This window comes from Mus pahari, chromosome 2 (genome assembly GCF_900095145.1).
Source record: "Mus pahari chromosome 2, PAHARI_EIJ_v1.1, whole genome shotgun sequence".
NCBI classification, from domain to species: Eukaryota; Metazoa; Chordata; class Mammalia; order Rodentia; family Muridae; genus Mus; species Mus pahari.
Genome location: NC_034591.1, coordinates 49,803,927 through 49,826,381, shown reverse-complemented (window position 1 = coordinate 49,826,381; position 22,455 = coordinate 49,803,927). Strand labels below are relative to the sequence as shown.

General features: G+C 42.1%; 1 protein-coding gene across 2 annotated transcripts in view; it reads left to right on the top strand.

Annotated features, from left to right (window-relative positions):
* Positions 1-22,455, top strand: part of Ube2h (ubiquitin conjugating enzyme E2 H) — a 91,367-nt gene that overhangs the window by 17,863 nt on the left and 51,049 nt on the right. The gene's annotated exons all lie outside the window — the stretch shown is intronic.

The following is a 22,455-nucleotide window of genomic DNA, read 5'->3' as shown; positions in this document are numbered from 1 at the left end:
TTTTGTGGTTTTTCGAGACAGGGTTTCTCTGTATAGCCCTGGCTGTCCTGGGACTCACTGTGTAGACCAGGCTGGCCTCAAACCCAGAAATCTGCCTGTCTCTGCCTCCCAAGTGCTGGGATTAAAGGCATGTGCCACCACCGCCCGGCTTCTTTCTTTCTTTTCCTTTTTGTAAGATTTTTTGAGACACTCTGTAGCAGCTGTCCTGAAATTCCATCTGTAGACCAGGGTGACCTAGAATTCAGAGATCCACCTCTCGAGTGCTTTGGTTAAAGGTGTGCACCACTGTCACCTGGCTGCTCTTTCTATCATTAATTTGGCCTTTATTTTATATAATAATATATCTCTGTTTTGTTTTCTCAGTTTTTTTTTTTTTTTTTTAAGGTGTATGGGTGTTTTCCCAGCGTGTGTGTCTCTGCAGCCTATGCACGCAGTGCCTGCAGAGTCGAGAAGAGTGTGTTGGAGCTCCTAGAACTGGAGATAGCAAGTAGTTGTGAGCTACCATTTGGTGGCTGGAAGTTGAACCCCTGGTCCATGTCTCTGCCCCACCCATTATTCGTGTAGCAACATTGTTTTCAGATGTTATACTTTTTGTACACCAAAAACTGGACCACTTGGGTTTAATATCATCCCTGTTATTGCCAGATTTACTATAGGAGTTTGTTTTTCCTTTGAAACAGGGTTTCTCACTATGTAGCTGGCTGATATGAAACTCATTATGTACACTGGGCTGCCTTTGAACACAAAAGATCTGTCTCTCTCTGCCATCCAAGTGCTGGGATTAAAGGTTTGCGCCTCTATACCCAACCCGACTGCTAGCATGAGCTTTTTGTGTGTTCTAGGTATTCAGGAAGCATCTATTAATATACTTCTGGGATTCCCCAAGTCAAATCATTATTATTCTGAATTTTTGGCATGTGTAAGAAAAATAGTATAGAAATGGGCAACTTTTCAAAAAGTAGGACTTCTTCTAGCCCGGTGTGGTGGTGCATGTGGATCTCTTAAGTTGAGGCCTGCCTGGTCTAAAGAGCAAGTTCCAAGGACAGCCAGGGCTACAGAGAAACTGTCTCCAAAAACCAAACTAAACCAAAAACCTAAACCAAACCAAAGCAAACCAAAGGTGAGCAAAACCCCCCAAAATAGGACTTTTTTTTTCTTTTCAAATTCCACTTGCTGGTTTTTGTTTTGTTTGTTTTTTGAAACAGGGCCTCTCTCTAGTCTTGGCTGTCCTGGAACTTTTTATATTTTTCAGGCTAACTTTGAACTCAGACATCTACCTTCTGTTTCTTGGGTGCTGGGATTAAAGGCACGAGCTATGTATGTACAACACTCAATCCCATTGCTGTTTTATGCATAGCATTTGTGACTTTATACATATGAAAGTGTATTTGCATATGAGCTCCCTTGAGTCTGATACTTTCAGTTTTACAATTTAATTGCTAGGTATTTGTTTTGGTATTGGCAGTTCACCTGGGGTCGTATACATGCTAACTGATGACATTCTCTCCTGCTGAGGAATGTCCCATAGGTACAGTGCCCTTCCTCACCTCTGTCTGTGTGCTTATGTGCTCAGTTAGAGAAACACAGCTGTGCTCCTAAGGTCATGGATAATTCCATTCTGTTTTGAGTTTTTCTGTGTGTTTTTGTCTGGCCAAAAACTCACCTTCAACTTCTGACCCTCCTGTCTTCCGTCTTGCAGGAGCTGGGGTTATTTGTTAAATGTTTCATCAGTTCTCTTCTGGGGTTCCAGTACACATGTACACATGAAATTAACTGGAATGGTCATTCATTATTTCTTTTGTGCTTTATTAAGATTTATATTGAGGGTGCAAAAACCAATGGCAGGGGAAACTGTATACCTTAGTTGTTCTCTTTGCCAGCATGTTCAGCAGCGGGTTTAGAAGGGCAGTTCTTCTGGGCCTGGTGTACATACAGATTAGTGGTCACAGCTTCTCACCAGGTGTGACAGGAGCGTCTCTGTGTTCCATATGGTCTTCAGCCTGTCTCTCCCACCTACCACCCACTCAGGGTGAAGATAGCTCAATGCTAGAACACTTGGTTAACATGCACATCTTAGGTTTAACTTTTCTATTGCTAAAAAGAAAAAGACAGGCATAACAAATACCAAGAGCTCTGTGAGGTTTTTCTTCTTAAAAACAAGGCATCCAGTATCCCAGGCTGCCTCAAACTCATTTTCTGCCTTCACTTCCCTAATGCTGTGTGATTAACAGACAGCATCACGGGGTTGGTTTATATGGTGTTGGGATCTAGGCAAGGATGGTATTAACTGAGCCGCATCTCAATTCCTCCTCAGTGTGTGTTGTGTGTATGTGCAGTGTGTGTATGAATATGGGCATATGTGTTTCACAGCACATGTATGGATGCAGAGAACAACTTTTGGGAGTCCTCTTCTGTCATGGGTTTGAGAGATTTAGTCAGGCTGTCAGGCTTGATGGCAAGCTCTTTTATCTGCTGAGCCATCTCTCCAACTGCATATCTCATTTTTTTAAGACAAGGTTCCTCTCTGAGTCTGGAGTTCATTTGATTTATCAATTCTCTGGGACCCACCTGTTTCTGCTAGGATTACAGAGCTAGGATTACAAGTGTGCGCTGCAGTCTCGCCTGTCCTTAGGTGGGTCTGGGGGGATCTAGCTCAAGACCTCATTCATGGTTATTTGGTAATTGCTTTTCCAATGGGACAGTCTCCAGAGTCCTCCCAAGCGTAGAGATGTGACTGGTAGTGAAGAGCAGTGGCTGCTCTTGGAGAGGACCTAGATTCTGTTCTCAGCATCCACGTGGTGGCTCACAACCATCCAGACTCATAAACACGTTCCATTCCGGCAAAATGCTCATGCACATAAAATTAAATAAGTCTATAAAAAATTTTTAAGTGTAAGGAGTCCTGAGAACACAAAGTTTGAGAACTAATATTCTTACAAATGTATGTTGAAAGAGAAATAGTCGGTTTGTGATAATGTGTTGGGTGTACTTAATTGTATCCAGCACAGTGCCAGGCAGATTAGTAGGTTCTTTATAAAATGTATGAATCATATCGAACTTAATTATACAGCAAGTCGTAAAAATACACATTGAGCCCAGAAGGAAAATTGGTGTGTGAAGATGGCAAGCGATTTTATGTTAGTAAACAATGTCAGGTTTACATCATATTTTCTAAATTCTAAGACAGATTTTTTTCCACATCTCAACATCATTGAAATTGAGATGTCTTAAAATGGGTGGTGAGTCACTTTAATGCAGCTTTTTTCTTTCTTGGTGTGTCATAACATAATGATGTGTTGTACATGTGATGAAATATGGTAGTAACTTGGTATGGAGAGAGCCATAGAGTTGCAGCTTGGTTCCTAAGATACGGGTTATGCTGCATTAGATGTTCTTGTCAGGCATTGAATTGACTCTGGGCAGCTGGTAATTTTTTGTTGGAGTGTTCCACCGTCAAAGACTAGACATCAGTGCTAGAATGGAAATTTTTAAAAATAAATCACAAGAGCCAGGCATCCTGACCCACACCTCTAATCTTAGTTCTCTGAAGACTAAGGAAGGCAGGGGAGGGTCAAAAGTTTGAGGATGGCCTGGGCCACCAGCCAGTTCAATCTGGATTATGGACTCTGAGATGCTGTTTTGAAACACTTCTGGAGGCCATGTCTGTAGTTCATTGGTAGGCATGCAAGAAGTCCTGAGCTTGATCCTTGACCTCCACAAATATGCATAGAAGGTAAAACTTGTGTAAATCTTGTTTTTTATATGCAAAGCCATTTGCCTTTTGTTTAGTATGTATTCTCCCACTTTATACTGCCTTTTTTTTTTTTTTTTTCCCTGTTTTTTGATACGGAGTTTCACTGTAGCCTAGGCTGGCCTTGAGCTCTCAGGTCTGCCTGTCTGCCTCATGAGTGCTTGGATTAAAGGTACATACTAAGTGCTTATTTATATCATGGGTTTGCTCTATGGTCCAGTTTGGCCTTGAACTCCTGGCCCTCCTGCTTCCCTTGAGAATGCTGGGGTTATAGGTGCACCTTGAGTAGTGTATTAGTTAGTTTCTCATTTCTATAAGTAGAACCCTAATTTACTTATGGTTTGAGGGGGATTGTGGCCTATGAGGCAAGGAAGGCCTGGTGTGTAGGTAGAGGGCTCCCGTCAAGGCAGTATGAGTATGACAGTTGCTTCCAGTTAAGGAACCAGGAAGCAGAGAGGCCTCAGCACAGTCCCAGGCTGTAACCCTCAGGTCCTTCTCTCCAGGGACCTACTTTCTCTAGCTAGGCTTTACCTAAAAGTTTCACAGCTTCCCAAAACTCTGCTACTAGTTAGGGATCAAAATTTTAAAAAGTGAGCTTTTGTGGGGTATTTCATGTTCTGCATCTTTCTTTCCCTTCTTCACATGGTCTTAGTTATATCTATTTAAAAATGACTTTGATTGGGATGCTGAAGGAGGAGGATGAGGGAGTAAAAGGTCAAGTCAAGCCTGGGCTATAGCAAGACTTTATTTCAAAACAATGAAATCAGAATGATTAAACAGGCACAGTGACCCCTGCCTTTAGTCCCTGCTCCTCAGGAGGGCTGGGATTGGGGTACGTGGGTTTCACTTTGAACCTAGATGTTCCTTTTTGGGAGTATAGTGAGTCTGTTTCTTAAGGGGATAGGTGGTGTGGAGAGGTGACTCCATTCGCTGTACTTGCAGAGTACCCATGTTCTGTTCCCAGCACCCATAAAAAAGACAGTTTACAGTGGCCTGTAACTTCACCTCACGGGGGTCAAGTGCCCTTTTTTGGCTTTTGCAGGCACCTGCACACATGAGCATAAGACACAATTTTTTTTAAAAGCAAAGTTAATGCATTGTTACTAATATTGTTCCTGTTTTATGATCATAACATCTGAATAAGTAGCATATGTAGTTTGCCATTTTATTTTTTACCTTGTTTCATTACTATGTAGCTCTTGCTGACATGGAACTTGCTGTGTAGATCAGGCTACCCTGAACTTGAGATTTGCCTGCCTGTGCCTTCTAGTATCAGAATTAGAGGTGTGTGCCACCATTGCCAAGTTCCTCGGTGCACTTTAACCATAAGCATAGAGCAGGAACCAAGCTTTGGAAACGTTCACAGTTGATTCTTTGTTGTTTATTGTAATAGAATCTTACACTGTAATCTAGTGGAATTTATTTTGTAGTCCAGGCTGGCCTTGAACTTTGGCACTCCTTGTCTTAGTTCCCCCAAGTGCTGGGATTGCAGACATGAGACCACACCAGAGAATGCTTCCCTAAAGAAGCTGAGTGTCATAGTGAAAAGAGGAAAGCATGGAAGGTGGTTGGTGGATATAAGTCTGTACGTACTAGAGTGCAGGTGTGTCTGACCGACTCTGGGTTTCTGTGGGTGCACAGGCTGATCTGCTGATCTGGGACTACTACTCTGGAATCTATAGAATTTCACTTCATACTTCTCTGGTGTCTCTCATCAGTCAACGAAAGGAGGGCTCTTGGAAAAAAATAAGTCTCTGGAGGTTTGAAACTTTACCATGGGTTGTCAGGGGGCATCCTTCCACTTAAGGAATAAACCTAAGGCTTTGGTCATGACAGGCAAGCACTGTACCACGGGAAAGATTAAGCCAATGATGAGATGATGTTCCCTCTTCATTTTTAGAAATGGATCCTGGAATTAGCTAAAGTGTTGTGAAAGGCTGTTCCTGTAATGCTAGCCTGAGTTAGTGTATCACCTGCTTACCCAAGCATTTCTACAGTCTTCGTGTTTAGGGCAAACTTTTGCCAACTGTAGGACTAGTATTACAGGTGTAAGATTAAGGCAGGATAGTTAGTCTGATGGAATGCAGGCAAGGCTAGAACATCTTTTCGCTGTGTTCTGGGCAGCAGGCAAATCTGTTACTATATATGTTAGGAGTGGGAAACTTGTGGTCCTTATCTTGTTTCAGTTTTGTTTTTCAGGGCCATCTGAAAAAGCTGGATGGGTGATTCAGTAGATGAGACAAAGACCTGGCCAAGATTTGTTCAAATAATATATAAATAGAAGCAGTAAATTTCTCTTTTCTCTTTGTTCTGTAGTTTTTGTTTTTGTTTTTTTTTTCAAAGAACAACAGGCATTAATTTGGTGTGGTGGTGCATACCTATGGTTGTAGCACTTGGGACCTATGGGTAAGTAGGATCCAGGGTTCAGTTGTGACCAGCCCTGTCACTGCTGGGAATCCGAGTCTTCTAGTAGAACAGCCAAGCTCCTAACCACTGAGCCATCTCTCCAGGACCAAATACTGTATGTATTATAGATTTTTTAACTTAAATTTGGCTCATTATAGGCCAAGTGTTTGTAATCTGAAGTTCTCAGGATTGCAAGTGTTTGGGGTTCCGGACATTTCAAATGTTTACATATTCTAGATAAGGTGTTTGGGGAAAGGGACTCAAGTTTAAACACAACATTTTTGTTTTATGCATACTTTGTACAAAGTTTGAAGGTAATTTTACATGTGCGTTTTAGTAGTTTTTGTACATGAAACTTTTTCTTTCGTTCATTTCTTTTGTTTGTTTGTTTGAGAGAGGGTTTCCTCAGTGTCTTGGAACTCACCTTCTGTAGACTGGCCTGGCTTTGAACTCAGAGTGATCTGTCTGCCTCTGTCTCTGTGGTGTGTGATGTTTGCCACCATCATTGGTCATACTCCTCTGCAATCAGACTCTGTTTGGTGCTTTTCTTTCCGACTCTTTGCAGAGTGGTCGTGCCGAGAGGGGCAAACCCAAGGCTCCTGCCCTTCCTGGATTCTAGAAGCTTGAGTCGGGAGGGAGAGTTAGATATTTTCCTGAAGATTATTTATAGGTGGGTGTTTGGTTTGCTTCTACATCTGTATACCAGATGAAGGCATCAGATCGCATGGAGTACAGTTACAGATGGTTGTGAGCTGCCTTGGGATGCTGGGAAATTAACTCAGGACCTCTGAAAGTCGGTGCTCTTAAGCCATCTCTTCAGCCTGACTTTTTCAACTTTCTTCGAGAGAGGGAGATACATCTCAGCTCACTTAGGCAAAGGAGGCTGTTGGGAGATAGGGATTTTTGAAGGAACACTGGAGTTGAAAACTTGGGAGAAAAGAGAGGGCTGGTCAGAAGCATAGACTAAACTGACACGAAAGGACGAAGGCTTTAAGTGACTGCTTGGGATTTGTAATACCCGGGGATGAGCACAAGGGGACAGCCTGTAGACATGGAGCTGGAAAATGAGTGTCATCTTGCAAGCACTCAGAGGCAGGATATAAAACAGCAGTGTTTTGTTTGTTTTTTTATTTTTGCCTAGAAATTGTAGTGTTTAAAAATAAGAGCCATGCTCAGTGTGGTCGGGCATGCTCATAAGCTCAGCACCAAGAAGGCTTCAGTTAAAGGTGAGTGCAGCCAGGGCCTACTAGCATTAGACTCTCTTCAAACTAACTAATGTTACAGTCAGCCCACTTTGTTTTGAGACAGGGTCTTGGTCTGTTGCACCCAGTGACCTGGAACTGGTGGTCACCCTCCTTCAGACTCTGTAAAGGTGGAAATTATTGATTGGCATGTATCCTACATCTTGCTGAGTTTTAAATTTTAGTTTCAAACTTGTAAGTTTCTCCATCTGCTTTTTACCTTTTGAAACAATAGGGATGGTTTTTCTTTTAAGCTGATCTTAGGTTGGTAATTGGCTATCCTAGTGTGAAAATATTTATAGCCTGGTACATGATGTGTTGAGTCTCATCCAGGCTTTTCTGTTTAAGTGGCTCAACAGCTGAATGTCACAGGTGTTCTTTGTTGTCAAATAGGATAGGTATAGTTTTGGGTTGGTAATTCTTAAGAATTTGTATTTTTAGAAAGTATCTTTCATGAGGCTATTTTAGCTTTGTTTTAAGTAATCACTATGGTTCTTTTTTAAAAATTTGTATTATTTTATAGTATGGATGTTCTGCCTGCACGTATGTCTGTGTACCACTTGCATGCCTGTAAAAGCCTGAAGAGAGCATTAGATCCACTGGAACTGAAGTTGCAGACAGTTGTGAGCCACTGTGTGGATGCTGGGAATCAAACTTCATCCTCTGTAGAGCAGTCAGTGCTATTAACCACTCGGCCATTTCTCCAGCTTCAACTGTGTTTTTAAATTTGATCTTTGTCTTTTGGTGACAGGGTTGTAAACCAGGCTGCCTTGAACTCGTACCACTACTGCCCTTGCCTCCTGAGGGCTGGGCTGCAGGCGTGTACTGCCACACTGGGCTTGGTTTGCTATGTTTAATTGAGGAGAATCCTATGCATGTAGAGTCATTTTCCTGGATCTTATAGTTAAAGTTTTAACTATATTTCTTAAATTAGATACTTTCCTTCATGCTATCTCTAAAATAAAGCCTTTTTATTAGTGTATAATCTGTGAAGAGTTTTCTGAGGGAATCATGCTTGAAATGGAAAGTGCTGAACAGAAGGAGTATGTACCACACCATATCCCTGCCTGGACTTTGTTCTTGGGACCTTTAGGGACATGCAGCTCCTGTCAGCCTTACTCCTGTCACCTTCTCCAACTCAGTATGTATACCCTTAAAGCACAAATGTGTAGCACACATTTTGACAGTTGGGAAGGATGTTCCTGGCTAGGTACTGGTACTCTCGGATTTACTTCTGCATTTAGCAGATGTTAGTTCATGTTTACATGTTGGCATGGAGTGGAGCAATTGGATAGAAGGTAACCATTCTAAAATAAACAGAACAGAACAATGTAATCTTGAGTTTGTAGGTAGCTTGTGAGACCAAACAAATGGGACTCCATTAGTTGTGGCCATGAGTTGAGCTATTAAGCAAGTGAACAGGATGGTCTGTGTACAGTGTAACCGTGGAGCCTTTTACCTCCATTGTCAGAAATGGAATCTATAGTAGAAGAGCGGTTTTCTTTTTCTTAGTTTTCAAAATGAAGTGTGGCTCGTACATCTGAAGTCAGTGCTGCAGCCTGGAGAGAGTGGTTCCGCTCGGTCCTGGATTTGTTGTTTAAGGGTTTTTGGTTTTTTTTGTTTTTTTTTTTTCTTTTTCTTTGTTTGTTTTGTTATTTTTGTATATGTTTGTGTTTTCTCTCTTTTTCATTTTGAAAAATTTCAGTTAGAAGTCAGACATAGAAAAATGTTTTGTTTTTAAAGTGAGACTGTGGCTGGCAGGGTGCCCAGTGTGTGGGGGCTGGCTGCTGGGTCTGGTTCCCTGCATTTGACCCTCATGACCCACGTGGTAGGAGGAGATGACCTACTCTACACACTGCCCTCTGGCCTCTGACGTGTGCTCCCACACATGGGCCCTTCCATCAGAGTAAACGTGACGAAAAGTAAGAGAAAAGAGAACACAAAATTGCCAACCACTTGTACATAATCTGTTTCAAATAACTGAAAAATTTAGGACAAAAATTGGTCAAATTGTGGAAACCAAGTGTGTTGGCTTCTGTGGTGGAGAAAGTTAATGTCAAGATTATTCTTCTGTTTCTTCTTGACTTCTCCTTAAATTGAGTATCTGCATGGAGAACTGAAATCTTTTTGAGCTACATAACCCTGCCTGGCCCTTAAGCCCATGGCAGTCTTCCTATCTCAGCTTCTGAGGTGCTAGGATTATAGGAATATGTCACTATATCCAGATGAATTACATACCTTTAATGGAAGATTATGCCAGTTATAATGCCCATTAAAATTTTGTTTTTAGAGTCCTGAAACGGATGTAATTATCTGCTTAGGGAAACCAACAATTACTGGTTTTGCTACTGTTGTGGTCATAGGTGTAAGCAAGCAGCTCTTGAGGGTTCACATCCCACTGTTGAGTGGATGCTGCTGTGCCTCAGGCTTCTTCCTAGTGCTCCTATCTGCATGCTCTGAGAGCCATAGAGAGGGCTTTCCAGGGTAAGGGTATTGTCTGCCTGCCTGCGGGCACTAGCAGTGGAATACATAGTTTACAGATTGAAGCACATCAAGAACCCTTCCTTTAACCAAAGGGAGGCAAGTCAGTGGTTTTAGTTTTATGAAATGTGTTTTTCTCATTCCTGTAAAGCTATAAAAGTTACTTTCACAACCTCAGGGAAAGATGTAGCTTCCCCTAAAGACCATGCCTCGTGGTGGTGGAGGAGGTTGCTTGTCATTATCCTGAGGCTTACACCAGTGGCAAAGGCTCTGAATGCCTCCTCTATGCCAAGCCTTACTCTCAGTAGCAGTCAGTACCCACTGACGTGGCTGTGTGTCCTGTGCCAAGCATGCACTTGTGTTTTTAGCACTCTGCATGGCATCCTTGGTCCTCAGAATGACTGTAGGAGATAACTAATGGTGTCTTACAGAGGAGAAACTCAGGCTTAGGTTAAGTAAAATTGCAGACAGTGGCAGTCAGCTTAGGCTTCCTTCGTCATGCAAAAGGGTCACAGTTAGTTCTGTGCAAAGATAGGTCTTCTTCCCCTTTCCAAGTCATTTGCCCCCGACCTTTTCTCCCTGATCCTTGTATTACATAGTTCTTCTGATCTTTCTTCCTTTGTCTTCCCTTCTGAAAGAGAAGGGCTTCATTTGCATAGAGGTTCCAGTGATAGAGGGAGGCATTAGTGTCTCAGTTCATAACTCTGAGTGCATTGGTTTTCTAGCAGAGAGAGTGATGTGGATGAGGATTAATATCTCAACGAGAAAGTGCATGCCAGATACAAGTCAGTTTACATTGACTTTTGTTCCAGGGAATTGTATTCTGATTTCTAAACAGGGGACTTAGCTTCTGAAATAAACTTGTTGGGGAAGGACTGGGGGACTCCAACCTCTGTAGCCCACACCTCAGGAGTGACTTTACCTTGACTGTGGGCTGGAAAGTGGACATGGCCTGCCCTTCTCAGGAGGGAGCTGAGCCAGAGGCAGTCCTGCAGTTCTAAATACTCCTGGGTTTGGAGACTGGGCCTGTGCAGATACTTAAGCTGGAGCCTCCAACAGAGAAACTTGATTATTCTTCAGTGATCACGCCATAATCTGCATAATGAGAACTATTTTACTTTAGAAATGTTGAAGCGGTTAAGACAGAGTTGATCAAAAAGAAGAAAAACAGAAAAAACAAAAAAGAAAAGAAAAAAAAGAAAAAAAAAAAAGACAGAGTTGATCTTTTCAGAGCAGGGTTCCTTCTGGTGTAAAAGGCGAATGCACATTCCAGTAATAGGCTCATGTAATTTCCTTTTTGTTTTTGTTTTCAAGACAGGGTCAATGTAGTCCTGGCTATTCTGGAATCCCATGTGTAAAACAGGCTGACTTTGAACTTACAACCACCTGCCTCTGTCTTTCTAGTATTGGGATTAAAGATATGTGCCACCATGCTCAGCCTTGCAGTTTACTTTTATTGCAAAGAGAGTAAGAGTGTTTGGGCATAATCATCTCTGGTTGGTATTCTAGAAAAATGATATAACAGCTAGATTGAGAGACATAAAAGTTTTCCTTCTTATTCATTGACTTTTTCCCCTTCTTCCTTTTTTCTGAGACAGGGTCTCTGCATTGTCCCGCTGGACTGGAACTTGTTATTTAGACCAGGCTGCCCTTGAACTCACAGAGATCTGCCTCTGAGTGCTGGGGATTAAAGACATTACCACCCTTCTGTAATTCTGAAAACTAAGTTTTTACATCTTAGATTTAAAATTTTTTAAAAGTATTTTATGTGTAAGGGTGTTTTGTTGTGTGGGTTTGTCTAAGGTCACTTGAGTGCCTGGTGCCCTGAAAGGCCAGAAGTTGGCATTTGTATCCCATAGGCTGAAGTTATGGATTGTTGTGGGCTACCCTGTGGATGCTAGGAATTGAAGCAGGGTCCTCTGGAAGGAATTTGTGCTATGTACCCCTGAGCCATCTCTCCAGCCCCCATTTCACAGTGTTTAGATTACCATTTACTGATGGTAAAAGAAGAATGCTTCAGAACTCTCATTTTCTGGCGCTAGAAGAAAATATCAAAGGACCTTTTCATTTAGTGCCATCTTCATGGCAGACTTTGGGCAGTAGTAACATGGACTATGTGTAAATGATGACCAACTGCCCTGGAGCAAGCGAAGCCCTGGTTTGTAGTGGTTTCTGAGGTGTAAATACTGTACTGAAGCAAGCCTGTCTACAGTGGGGGTATCTATCGGGAAGAGATGAATATAGTCATCTGATTTGAATTAACTTCAGCTACCCACAGTATTTTATAGTCTGTTTTATTCTTAAGCTCTTTTCTTCCTTCCCCTTGTGTGTATATATGTACACACACACACACACACACACACACACACACACACCACTGTGCCACAGTGTGCATGAGCTGGTCAGAGGACAACTTGTGGAGTCAGTTCTCTTTTTCTACCATGTTGGTCCCAGGTATTGAACTTGGGTCTTACATCCTGACCTCTCATGCTATCCTTTATTTTCCTTATCTCTTGCATAAGTATGTAATTTGAACTAAGAGCAAGGTAATTTCTTTGGCCTTAGGTGAACTAATCTCACAAATCTGAAAGTTAAAACTGGAAAGCCAGTATTTGTCAGTGTGGACAAGTGTCTGTGTCTCTGTGGGTAGACATAGCAGGGAATCAGATGCCACGGCCAGAAGGCTATTTGAGAAAGAGCTGGCCCAGAAGCTGCATAAGATGACCTCATTAACTGCCGCTGTGTCCAGCACTCAGACTTGTTCTTTCAGTGGGTCTTGGTGGCCATGGCCCCTGCTAGCATCCTTCCTGACGTTTCCTTTGATGCTGGTAGAGTTCTCCTTCCTTTTCTGGCAGACACCTGTTCCTTGGCATATATGAACACACTTAGCCTGGCTGCACTTCAGCCTTGCTATGGAGGAAAGCTCTCTCCCCTTCAGATGGTAGCTCTTCCAGTGTTTTCTGGTACGCTTCTTGTGAGTGCTTTTGTGAGTACATCTGCCTTTATCTCAGTTTTTTTTTTTTCTTTTTTTGGTTTTTCGAGACGGTTTCTCTGTATAGCCCTGGCTGTCCTGGAACTCACTTTGTAGACCAGGCTGGCCTCTACCTCAGAAATCCGCCTTCCTCTGCCTCCCAAGTGCTAGAATTAAAGGCGTGCGCCACCACCGCCCGGCTTCTTTTCATTTTTTTTTTTTTCAGCAGGATCTCACTGGATACAGGTGACTGGCCAGGAACTCTCAATCCTCCTGCCTCTGCCTCCTAAGTGCTGGGATTAAAGGCGTGCGCCACCACGCCCGGCCCTCAGATCTTTTTTCAAGTTTCAAAGGGTTGCTCCCAGAAAGTGTCCCTTTCCTCACAGACATTGTGTTGGTTTCAAGGTTAGCACTCAGAAGCCATCTTTCTTCATACAGAAGCATCATTGGGTTACTCAGCATCGGCACCTGTGGAAAACCTCCTTTGCTTCCTCAGCCTCCTGGGCTAAGGAGGAGAGTGTGCATACAAGTACCTATTTTCCTTAGACTTTCACTTCCTGATCCCACTGTCTAACAAGACTTTTCTTAGTATTCATTTAGTCAGTTTTTCTTTAGTTCCCATGTAGGGCACTCTCTCCCATGTGCCAGATTAAAGAATGAATGAATTGGATAGGGTTCTTGCCCTTTAAAACCTGAATTTTATTGATGGCAAAAGAGAATGTAAAGAGAAGGAAAAAACAAATAAAAACAAAAACAAAACAATGCCCATAAGGCCGAGTAGGAGGTGGGTGTGAGGCCTAGGCAGGGTGTAATTGGGGAGCTATAACACTCTACCATAACAAAAACAGAATAAATTGGCGGTTTGTTTGGATGGGTACTTTAGGTGCCCAGGAAGGTCTTTGAGGAAGTGGCATTTAAAACCTAGCACCAAGAATAAGAAGCAGCAATCTGTAGAAACGGGGAAGTCAGGGTGAGGCAGAAGAGACAGACAGCACAGTCCCTGAGGAGGAGGGTGTTCCTGTGTTTCCGGAAATGAAAGTCAGCAAAGCTGAAAGAGGCAAGGGGAAATGTGGCCTCGGTGTCAGCCCATCGTGGGTTGGATGAGGGACTCTAGGTGTGATTCGTGTAGGTTAAGATCTGATTCAAACTAGTAGTGTTAGAATTTAAAATTCTAAATGTATGTTTTTGCATTTGCTTTTCTGAGATGTTAGTAATCAGAAGTGGTTGAGAGCTACAGCTCTGTCTCATGTGAGATGTGTCCTATAATTTCAGGAAAATGGGGAAGGAATTAAGGCCTAATAATACTTCATGGGTTGAGGTTGTTCCAGTCTCAGCAGACCCAGTGGTCTGTGTCCTGCCCTCCTCGTGCCCCAGTTTCCTTGACTTCGGAGGTGACAGGCCTGAGCCATTTGTGTTCTGCTTTCTGCTTAGATGTCTCAGACACTCAAGCCTGCATATTCTTTCTTTCCTAACAGACAGAAAGCGGGAAACCCAGGAGTGTAGTCCTTTTCCAGGTCGAATCTTCCCTCCATATCTACACCCACTCTTGGGTATGTTGCTAGGTCGGTTTTCTCCTGATTCACTGCATGATTTTGGGTTGTTTTCCTCTTGAATTATTTAAGTAGTATTCCTTGTGGACAACTTGAGTCTTCATCTCCTGTCTGTATCTCTCAATGGTTCAACCTTATTTACTGTCTGTGCATACTTAAACCTCACACTCTGTTACTTACTAGGTTAGCATCCACAGAGCATAGCCACTTCCATATTCTTTTTTTTTTTTTTTTAGCATCTGAAATTAATATTTTAGTAATGAGTATATAAAAATTTGACTAAAATCAAAAAAAGAACAAGACAGACATTAACAACATTGACACTCTTATTTATAGTTCTAATGTAGTTATACCTTTTGTCCTCATTGACAACAAATTAAGGTGACATCAGGGGCAGGTGGCAAAAAGCCACTTCCATATTCTAATTGTACCAAGCAGCCTGTTTCTTGCTGTGCTAATCAATTCTGTTGGTCCTCTTCACATGGAACACCCCATTAATCGTATGGTGCCGAAAATAGCTCTGCAGCCCCTTGTGTCGCATTGCATATCTAGTTACAATGTCCTTTCGTGTCACTGCTCCTGACTTCTAGGGTTTTGTGCTCATTTATTGAAATGATTTGTGATAAATTATTCCTTTTTAAAATTTTGTTTATTATTGCGGGTATCAACAGCCACAAGACAACTTTGTGGAGTTAGTTTTCTCTTGCACGTTTATGTAGGTTCCAGGGATTGAACTCGGACTCTGTGCTTGTGCTGCACACACTTTTAACCTCTTACATCATCTCATCAGCCCAGGTATTTCTTGTTTTTTAAGTGTGTCTGTGAGCGAATGAATGCCATGTGTATTTGGGTGCCCTCTTGGAGCTGGAGTTTAAGGTAGGTGTGAGCCACAGGACATGGGTGCTGGGAGCTGAACTTGTATATGCTGGAGAGTAGTAGTGGCAAGGGCCCAAGAACTCATGTAGACCAGGATGATCTTGTTCTCACTGTGTAGCTTTGGACTTCTCCCCTTCTGGTTTCTGCTTCTGTAATGTTGCCATTACAGGCATGTGTGTACCACCATGTTTGGTCTCGGATTCTGGGCTACACAGCATTGTTAACAACCAAGCTACTATCGCCTGTCACAGAAAGGTTTCTTTTCTTTTGCTTATTTTCACTGTGGATTTTAGAAATAAAATCAATGTTATAGTTGAGCTTTTTCTTTCCTTTTTTTCATCCTAATCGTAAATATAAATCATACAGCTTCAAATATTGATTTGTTTGTGTATGAGACCAGTATGAGATCAGAGGAAACTTGGCAAGATTCAGCTTGTCATTCTGCAACACAGGTTCCTGGATTGAACTCAGGTCTTTAAGCCTTAATCGTCTTCCTAGTTTTTGTTTTGAGACACAGTCTCACTAAGTTTCCCAGGTTGGTCTTGATCTCTGTAACTTGAATTCAGAAGCCTTGGCCTCTAGAGTACCTGGGTAATGAACCTGCCTGACCAGGCCTGGTTCCCTTGAGTTCTAAGTAGACTTTGATTCAAGAAGAAGCTGCTGTTCTCGACATCACTTTAGACCGTTTCTTAAAATAAACGTATTGGACAGTAATTACTATTTCCTCTTAAAAGTCTTCCAAGAGGGCAGTAGAAACTGGGCTCAGCTGAATGAAAGCACACTAGTTTGTTTTGGAGCATAGAGTTTTTCATTCAGCAGACCACATGAAGTTCACATTTAACATGCCAGCTAGTGTATTTATTTGTACTTTGCTTTCCTCAACTTAACTTTTGGCCCTGAGTGGTCTTGAAGCTATCACTCTTTTGTGCATGTTGCTTTAAACAGGCCTCAGTGCGTGCTGTCCTCTGGCCTCTTCTAACTTTGATGAAAGCAACACTGACTTGCTGTTGCTGTCACTTAGTAACTGACGCCTGCTCTGCCTGGTTCACATGGAGTAGTAAAGAGAACAGCAGGTGTCAGCCGTTTGTTTGTGTTGTGGAAAACAACAGGCCGGCATGGCTGACTTGCATTTGAGTCACATGAATCCCGAGATAGCTGTGAACATGGTCCAGAATGTTTGCAGATGACAACAGACATTACAGTGTCCAAAAGGTTGGCGAGTCTGAGAGGGTATGGAGCCGTATTGTCTGTGGTCAGGTCTCCTAGTGAGGTTACTCCAGCCTGTCCGTGAGGGTCGCCTAGCTGTGCAGATGTGTGGTGCTGGTCCTTTTGTTCTCCGGATTTACAAAGATATTTAATGTTTAAAAAGTTTGTCTTAAGACATATTCCTTTTTGTTGGATTATTGGAGTCATACAAGAAGGTATGGAATTACTGATCTCTGGACACCCGCACTAATCAATCAGCTAGCTAGTCTAGGAAAGAAAGGAGGGCCAGCCACAGTAACTTGAAGACCTTGGTCTTTTTTTATTTTTATTTTTATTTATTTATTTTTTAGGGTTTCTCTATGTAGCCCTGGCTATCCTGGAACTCACTCTGTAGATCTCAGAAATCCACCTGCCTCTGCCTCCTGAGTGCTGGGATTAAAGGCGTGCGCCACCACTGCCCGGTGGTCTTTTTCTAGGTAGTTCTGTGACTTAAGGTGTGTTAAGTGTTCCACAGAGAGATGGCAGCACATCTAAGGTCTTTCTCTTCAGCTTTTGCATCCATTGTTGTTAACACTTTGATAATGTTTATCTGTTGGGTGGATAACAATACTTATTAAAAATATTAAAGGAATTATTAATTCTTTAATCCAGCACTTCAGCACTCTTGGCCATACACCTTTCATCTTACTCATGACTTTGTAGATGGAGTATGTATGTTACCATGAAAAATGCCGAAGAGAATATTTCTTTGACACTGCTTTCTATAAATGACTCCCATGTACCTTGATGACAGCATCTGAGTAGTGCTTGTAAACACTTGGCTTAATGCTGTCTTCAGGGACGGCATTGGCATTGCTATCTGCATGTCAGGGGCTGCACAAAGCTGGGCTGACTGCTCTCTTAAGGTTGATGTGGTTTAAGAGGAATTAATTAGTGGTGGCATGCCTCTACTCATACAGATGGGTGATGGGAGAATCATGAGTTTGAGGCCAGCCAGATTTACAAAGGGATACCCTTACTCTAAAAATATAAAGAGTCACTCACAAGGAAGCTGGGAGATGGTAAGGTTGGGTATAGTGCACCAGTAACCTTAGTACTTAGAGCTGACTTAGGAAGACAGACAGTTCAAGGCCAGCATGGGCTACATAGTGAGCTCCATGCCAGGCTGTGCATAGAAGACCCTTTTCCCGGAAGGAAGAGAGAGGGAGTTAGGAGATTAATTAGAAGTTAGGAAACAGGTGTTGAAATTTAGAATTTTTTTTTTTTTTTTTAATCTGGAGTGGTAATTTATACCTTAACTGAGGTACTTGGAAAGTTCAGGGTCTTCCCTGGCTGCCTAATGATTTTGATCTGACCTGGGACACATGAAGCCTGTTTCCAAGAAAATTAAAATAAACAAACAAATAAATAAAAAGTGAAATGGGCTGGGTGTGGTAGTTCATGCTTTTTATCCCAGCACTGGGAGGCAGAAGCCAGCAGGTCTCAAGTCCCAGACTAGCCAGGGCTACACAGGAAGACCCCGACTTTCAATGAAATGACCTTTTAGCAACATTGGAGCTTCTTAGTGTCTGTGTTCTGTTTAGTCAACTGCAGGGTCTATTAAATCTGTCAGTTCTGCAGTCATTATATTCGTTGAGGTTTTGCATGTCCCGCTCTTGCTTTTAGTGTCTGGCCTTGTTCTCTCCCTATTCTGCACACAGCTGGCTGTGTCTTTGTAAAAACACTCTGGCATGAACTTTGCATGGAAATACTGGGTCTTTGCTTGCTACATCTGGCACCTGGAGGCCCACTATCTGCTCTTGTCCAGCCTTTTCTTATTTTCTAGCATCTCCTTCATCAACATTATGCTGTATTTTATTTTATTACTTTAATTTTTATTGTTCTGTTTTATGGGACTAGATTTCAGCCTCACTGTGTAGCTGAAGATGACCTTACACTCCATTCCTTCACGCCTGCATCTCTCAAATGCTGGGATTATAGGTGTACCTACCACTTCTGTCTTAAACCTTCATTTTTAATGTTTGTTCCTACCTCTTCATGTCCAAATAACATTGTTTTCAAGATATGTGGCCTCAGACTGTAGGTCTTCAAAGACGGAAGGTCTCAGGAATTAAACTCAAGGCCATCAGCGTGGTAGTAAGTACTGAAAAGCCATCTTGTTGGCCTTAGAAGAATTCTGACTCCAAATTTTGTATTTTTTGCTTTTACTATTTTGTTTGTTTGTTTGGGTTTTAGTGTTTGGTCTTTGAAACAAGATCCCACACTTTAACTAAGGCTTGTCTTTTAAAACTCAGATGTAGCCCATGTTACCCTCAAACTCTTGTCAAGAAGACAAACCCTTCTTGAGTGCAAGGGTTATAGGCATGAGTCACCATGCCTGGACTGCGGTTTCTACTTCGCATGCCTTATGTTCCTGTACTACACTTCTAGGCTTTCCTGTAGACAGATACTGTTTAAGAGTCATTTTGTTTGACATATGATGCTTATGTAGAAGATTAGTATTTTAGTAGAATTTTATTAGTATTTTGGTAGGGTTTTAGTAAACAAATTCTGATAGAACTGTGATCTTAAACCTTTAATCCCAGCACTTGGGAGGCAGAGGCAGGTGGATTTCTGAGTTCGAGGCCAGCCTGGTCTACAGAATGAGTTCCAGGATAGCCAGGGCTACATAGAGAAACCCTGTCTTGAAAAAATAAAAACAAAAAACAAAAACAAAAACAAAAAAAACCCAAAAGACACATTATCTATTCATTTGTTGATTGCCCTGTAGTGTTTCCTTTCAGATTCAGAGAAACATGATTTGCCTCCTTTTTCCCCTTCCATTTTTGAGATAAGTTCTCATGTTGCTAAGGTTGGCTTCAAACTTGCTGTTAATGAGGCTGGCTTTGAGAGAACCTTCCAAGTGGTGCTTCATTGTAGCTGTCTAAAGACACCAGAAGAGGGTGTCAGATCTCATTATGGATGGTTGTAAATCACCATGTGGTTGTGGGGATTTGAACTCAGGACCTCTGGAAGAGCAGTTGGTGCTCTTAACCCCTGAGCCCAATTCCTAAATTCTTAAGACTAAAATCAACTATTATACTTATTGATTCTATCGTTCTTCTATGACTGTTACTATTTCTATAGAGCCTATAAGACAGAGAGTTTCAAACTAAACAGAATAGAATGGTATCATGAATTTCCAGTTACCTTAATACAGAATTAAGGTAGGAAACTAAGGGGTCTAGAAAGATGGCTCAGCAGTTAAAAGAAGACTGACTGCTGTTCTGGAGAGGACTGGCTCCTCAACCCAACACCAGTTCCAGGAGACTTGATGCCCTCTTCTGGCCTCCATGGACACTGCATACAGATAGTGCAGACATACACACAGACAAAATACCTATACATATAGAATAAGTGGACCCAATGTTGTTTACCAGAACCCACAGAAGGTGGCTTACCACAGCCTGTAACCACTCAGATCCTGCAGTTCAGGACGAGTGTTGTTTCTTGCAAGTGTCTTGAGCCCTACCCACACTATAATGTTAGGAAGCAAATCCTAGATACTGTAGTACATAGATACAAGTACGTAGTACGTATTAAATACTAAATATCTCCATAAAAAGTTTTTTACAAGCATTACTACGTGTGATAATTTTCATATTTATAGGCAGGTAGTTGAGAACTGCTTGGTTTTTTGCAGCTTCCCTTTGTGGTCACTTTAAAGGAGCGTTGGAAGCAGCCTGGTCTCAGTGTGGAAAGAAGCAGCCGTGAATCTTGAGCCTAAAGAAAAGCACATTCTTTACCCTGGTGCATCCCTGGGACGCAGCTCTCAGGGCCACTGGCTTGTTAAAGCATTATCAGCAAGCTAAGGACCCAGTGATGTCTTTGCGTCCTAAGCCCTTGACCTGGTAATGCCATTCTTATGGAATAGGCTTATTCCTTTTCTCCTTGCTGGAAAAGTTCTGAACTATATAAAAATCACTTAAGATCCTGATAAGACACATTTTGCCAAGAATGTCAGTTGTCTCTTGTCAGTTTGGCATTCGCCTTTAAATATTATATTGTTTAACCAAATGCCAGTCGGGGAAATAAGGTGGTGGCTTGCTGGCATATTAAAAGTGAAACGGACTTGAGTTCTTCAATGCTAATTAATCATTGTTCTGGTGAAAACAGAATCCTTAAGGTGAAATGCTAAGTAGGTAAAACCTAGGGAGGACTGAGGGCTTGCCTCAGTGTTGTGTTTGTCTTTGAACTAAACGTGAATCCCTTTCTTCTCTCTGATTTAGTGACCGTAAAGTTCCACCACAGCATAAATTTAGCAGTTTCTTACCATAAACTTGTATTTTTTTATACTTTTAATTCCGTTGGTCTTTAGATTCTCATACAAAATGGACTCTGCTGAGGTTTCAGCATGTAATTAGACCTGTTGGATCTGGCATGTGGGTTATACTAAAGGCAGAGGAACATTGATCTATTCTTGTTTTAACATGATTTAGGAAAGAGAATCTTTGTCAAGTAGATGCAGGCAGATTAAATGGTAAGCATCATAATGAAAATGGTTTGCTGTTTTATTGCAGACTTTTGACTTAGGACAGAAAAGATGCCTTTAGTTGACACCCACAAGTATAAGTCACAGTTGTAAATATTTAAGATTCCTTCTTGGGCAGGGAGACTACGGTGCTGGGCATGGAGCCAGCCTTCACTACATGCTTTATCATAGCCACAGCTCCTCTGGTGTGGTTTGTTGTGTTAAGATTGTTCCTGGCATTTGAATGTTAACACACTACAGATAGGAGCTTTGGTGAGCATAGCTGTAAATACCTGATGGCATGTATTTAGGGGGGACTCTAACTACATAGGGTATGTATGTGTGCATATTGAGGCCATCAATTTTCTTTCTCTAGATATGGGTGTTTTGGCCTGTATGTATGTGTGTGGTGCCCCCAGAGGCTGGAAGGGAGAGTCAGATCCTCTGGAACTGGAGTTAGAGATGCTTGTGAGCACTGAGAGTCGAGCCTGTGTTCCCTAGAAGAGCAGCCAGTGTTCCATCTCTCCTGCAGGTCAGTTTCCAGAAGAGAATGAAATCAGATCTCATTCATACCAGCAGGAACTGGCTTTAAAAAACAAGCAAAGGGCCGGGCATGGTGGTGCATGCTTTTAATCCCAGCACTTGGGAGGCAGAGGCAGAGGCAGGCGGATTTCTGAGTTCGAGGCCAGCCTGGTCTACAAAGTGAGTTCCAGGATAGCCAGGGCTATATAGAGAAACCCTGTCTTGGAAAACCAAAAAACAAAACAAAAACAAAAACAAAAAACAAGCAAGTAAAGGGCTGGTGAGATGACTCAGCCGTTAAGAACGCCGACTGCTCTTCCAAAGGTCCTGAGTTCAAATCCCAGCATCCACATGGTGACTCACAATCATACGTAATGAAATCTGATGCCCTCTTCTGGAGTGTCTGAAGACAATTACAGTGTACTCACATATAATAAATAAATAAATCTTTAAAAATCAAACAAAAAAACCCTAAAAACAAGCAACGCCATGTGTGGTTACCTTTAATCACAGCACTAGGGAGGCAGCCATAAGAGGGGTCTCTGAATTCAAGGCCTGCTTGGTCTATATATAGGGAGTTCCAGGAGAGTCAGGACTACATACTGTGACCCTGTCTCAAAGCAAAACAAAAAACTTGTTTGATGTAAGATTTGAATAGCAGTGAATCGTATTCTAGGCTTGGATGGTGGCGGTGAACTCGTTCTCACGTGAGCCTGCGCCACACCACACTGCTGCTGCTTTTTCTTCTCTGTCACTTCAGAGCAGGGAGATAGCATTTTAAAACCCTTTATATATTATCTTTTTCATTTTTAGTTTCTTGTTAAAATTTTAATTATTGTGTGGGTGGGGGAAGGCTGTGTATGTGTGTGTGTGGGGGAATTATAGCGCCTGAGGAGGCTCTGTGTGTGTGTGTGTGGGGGGGGTTATAGCGCTTGAGGAGG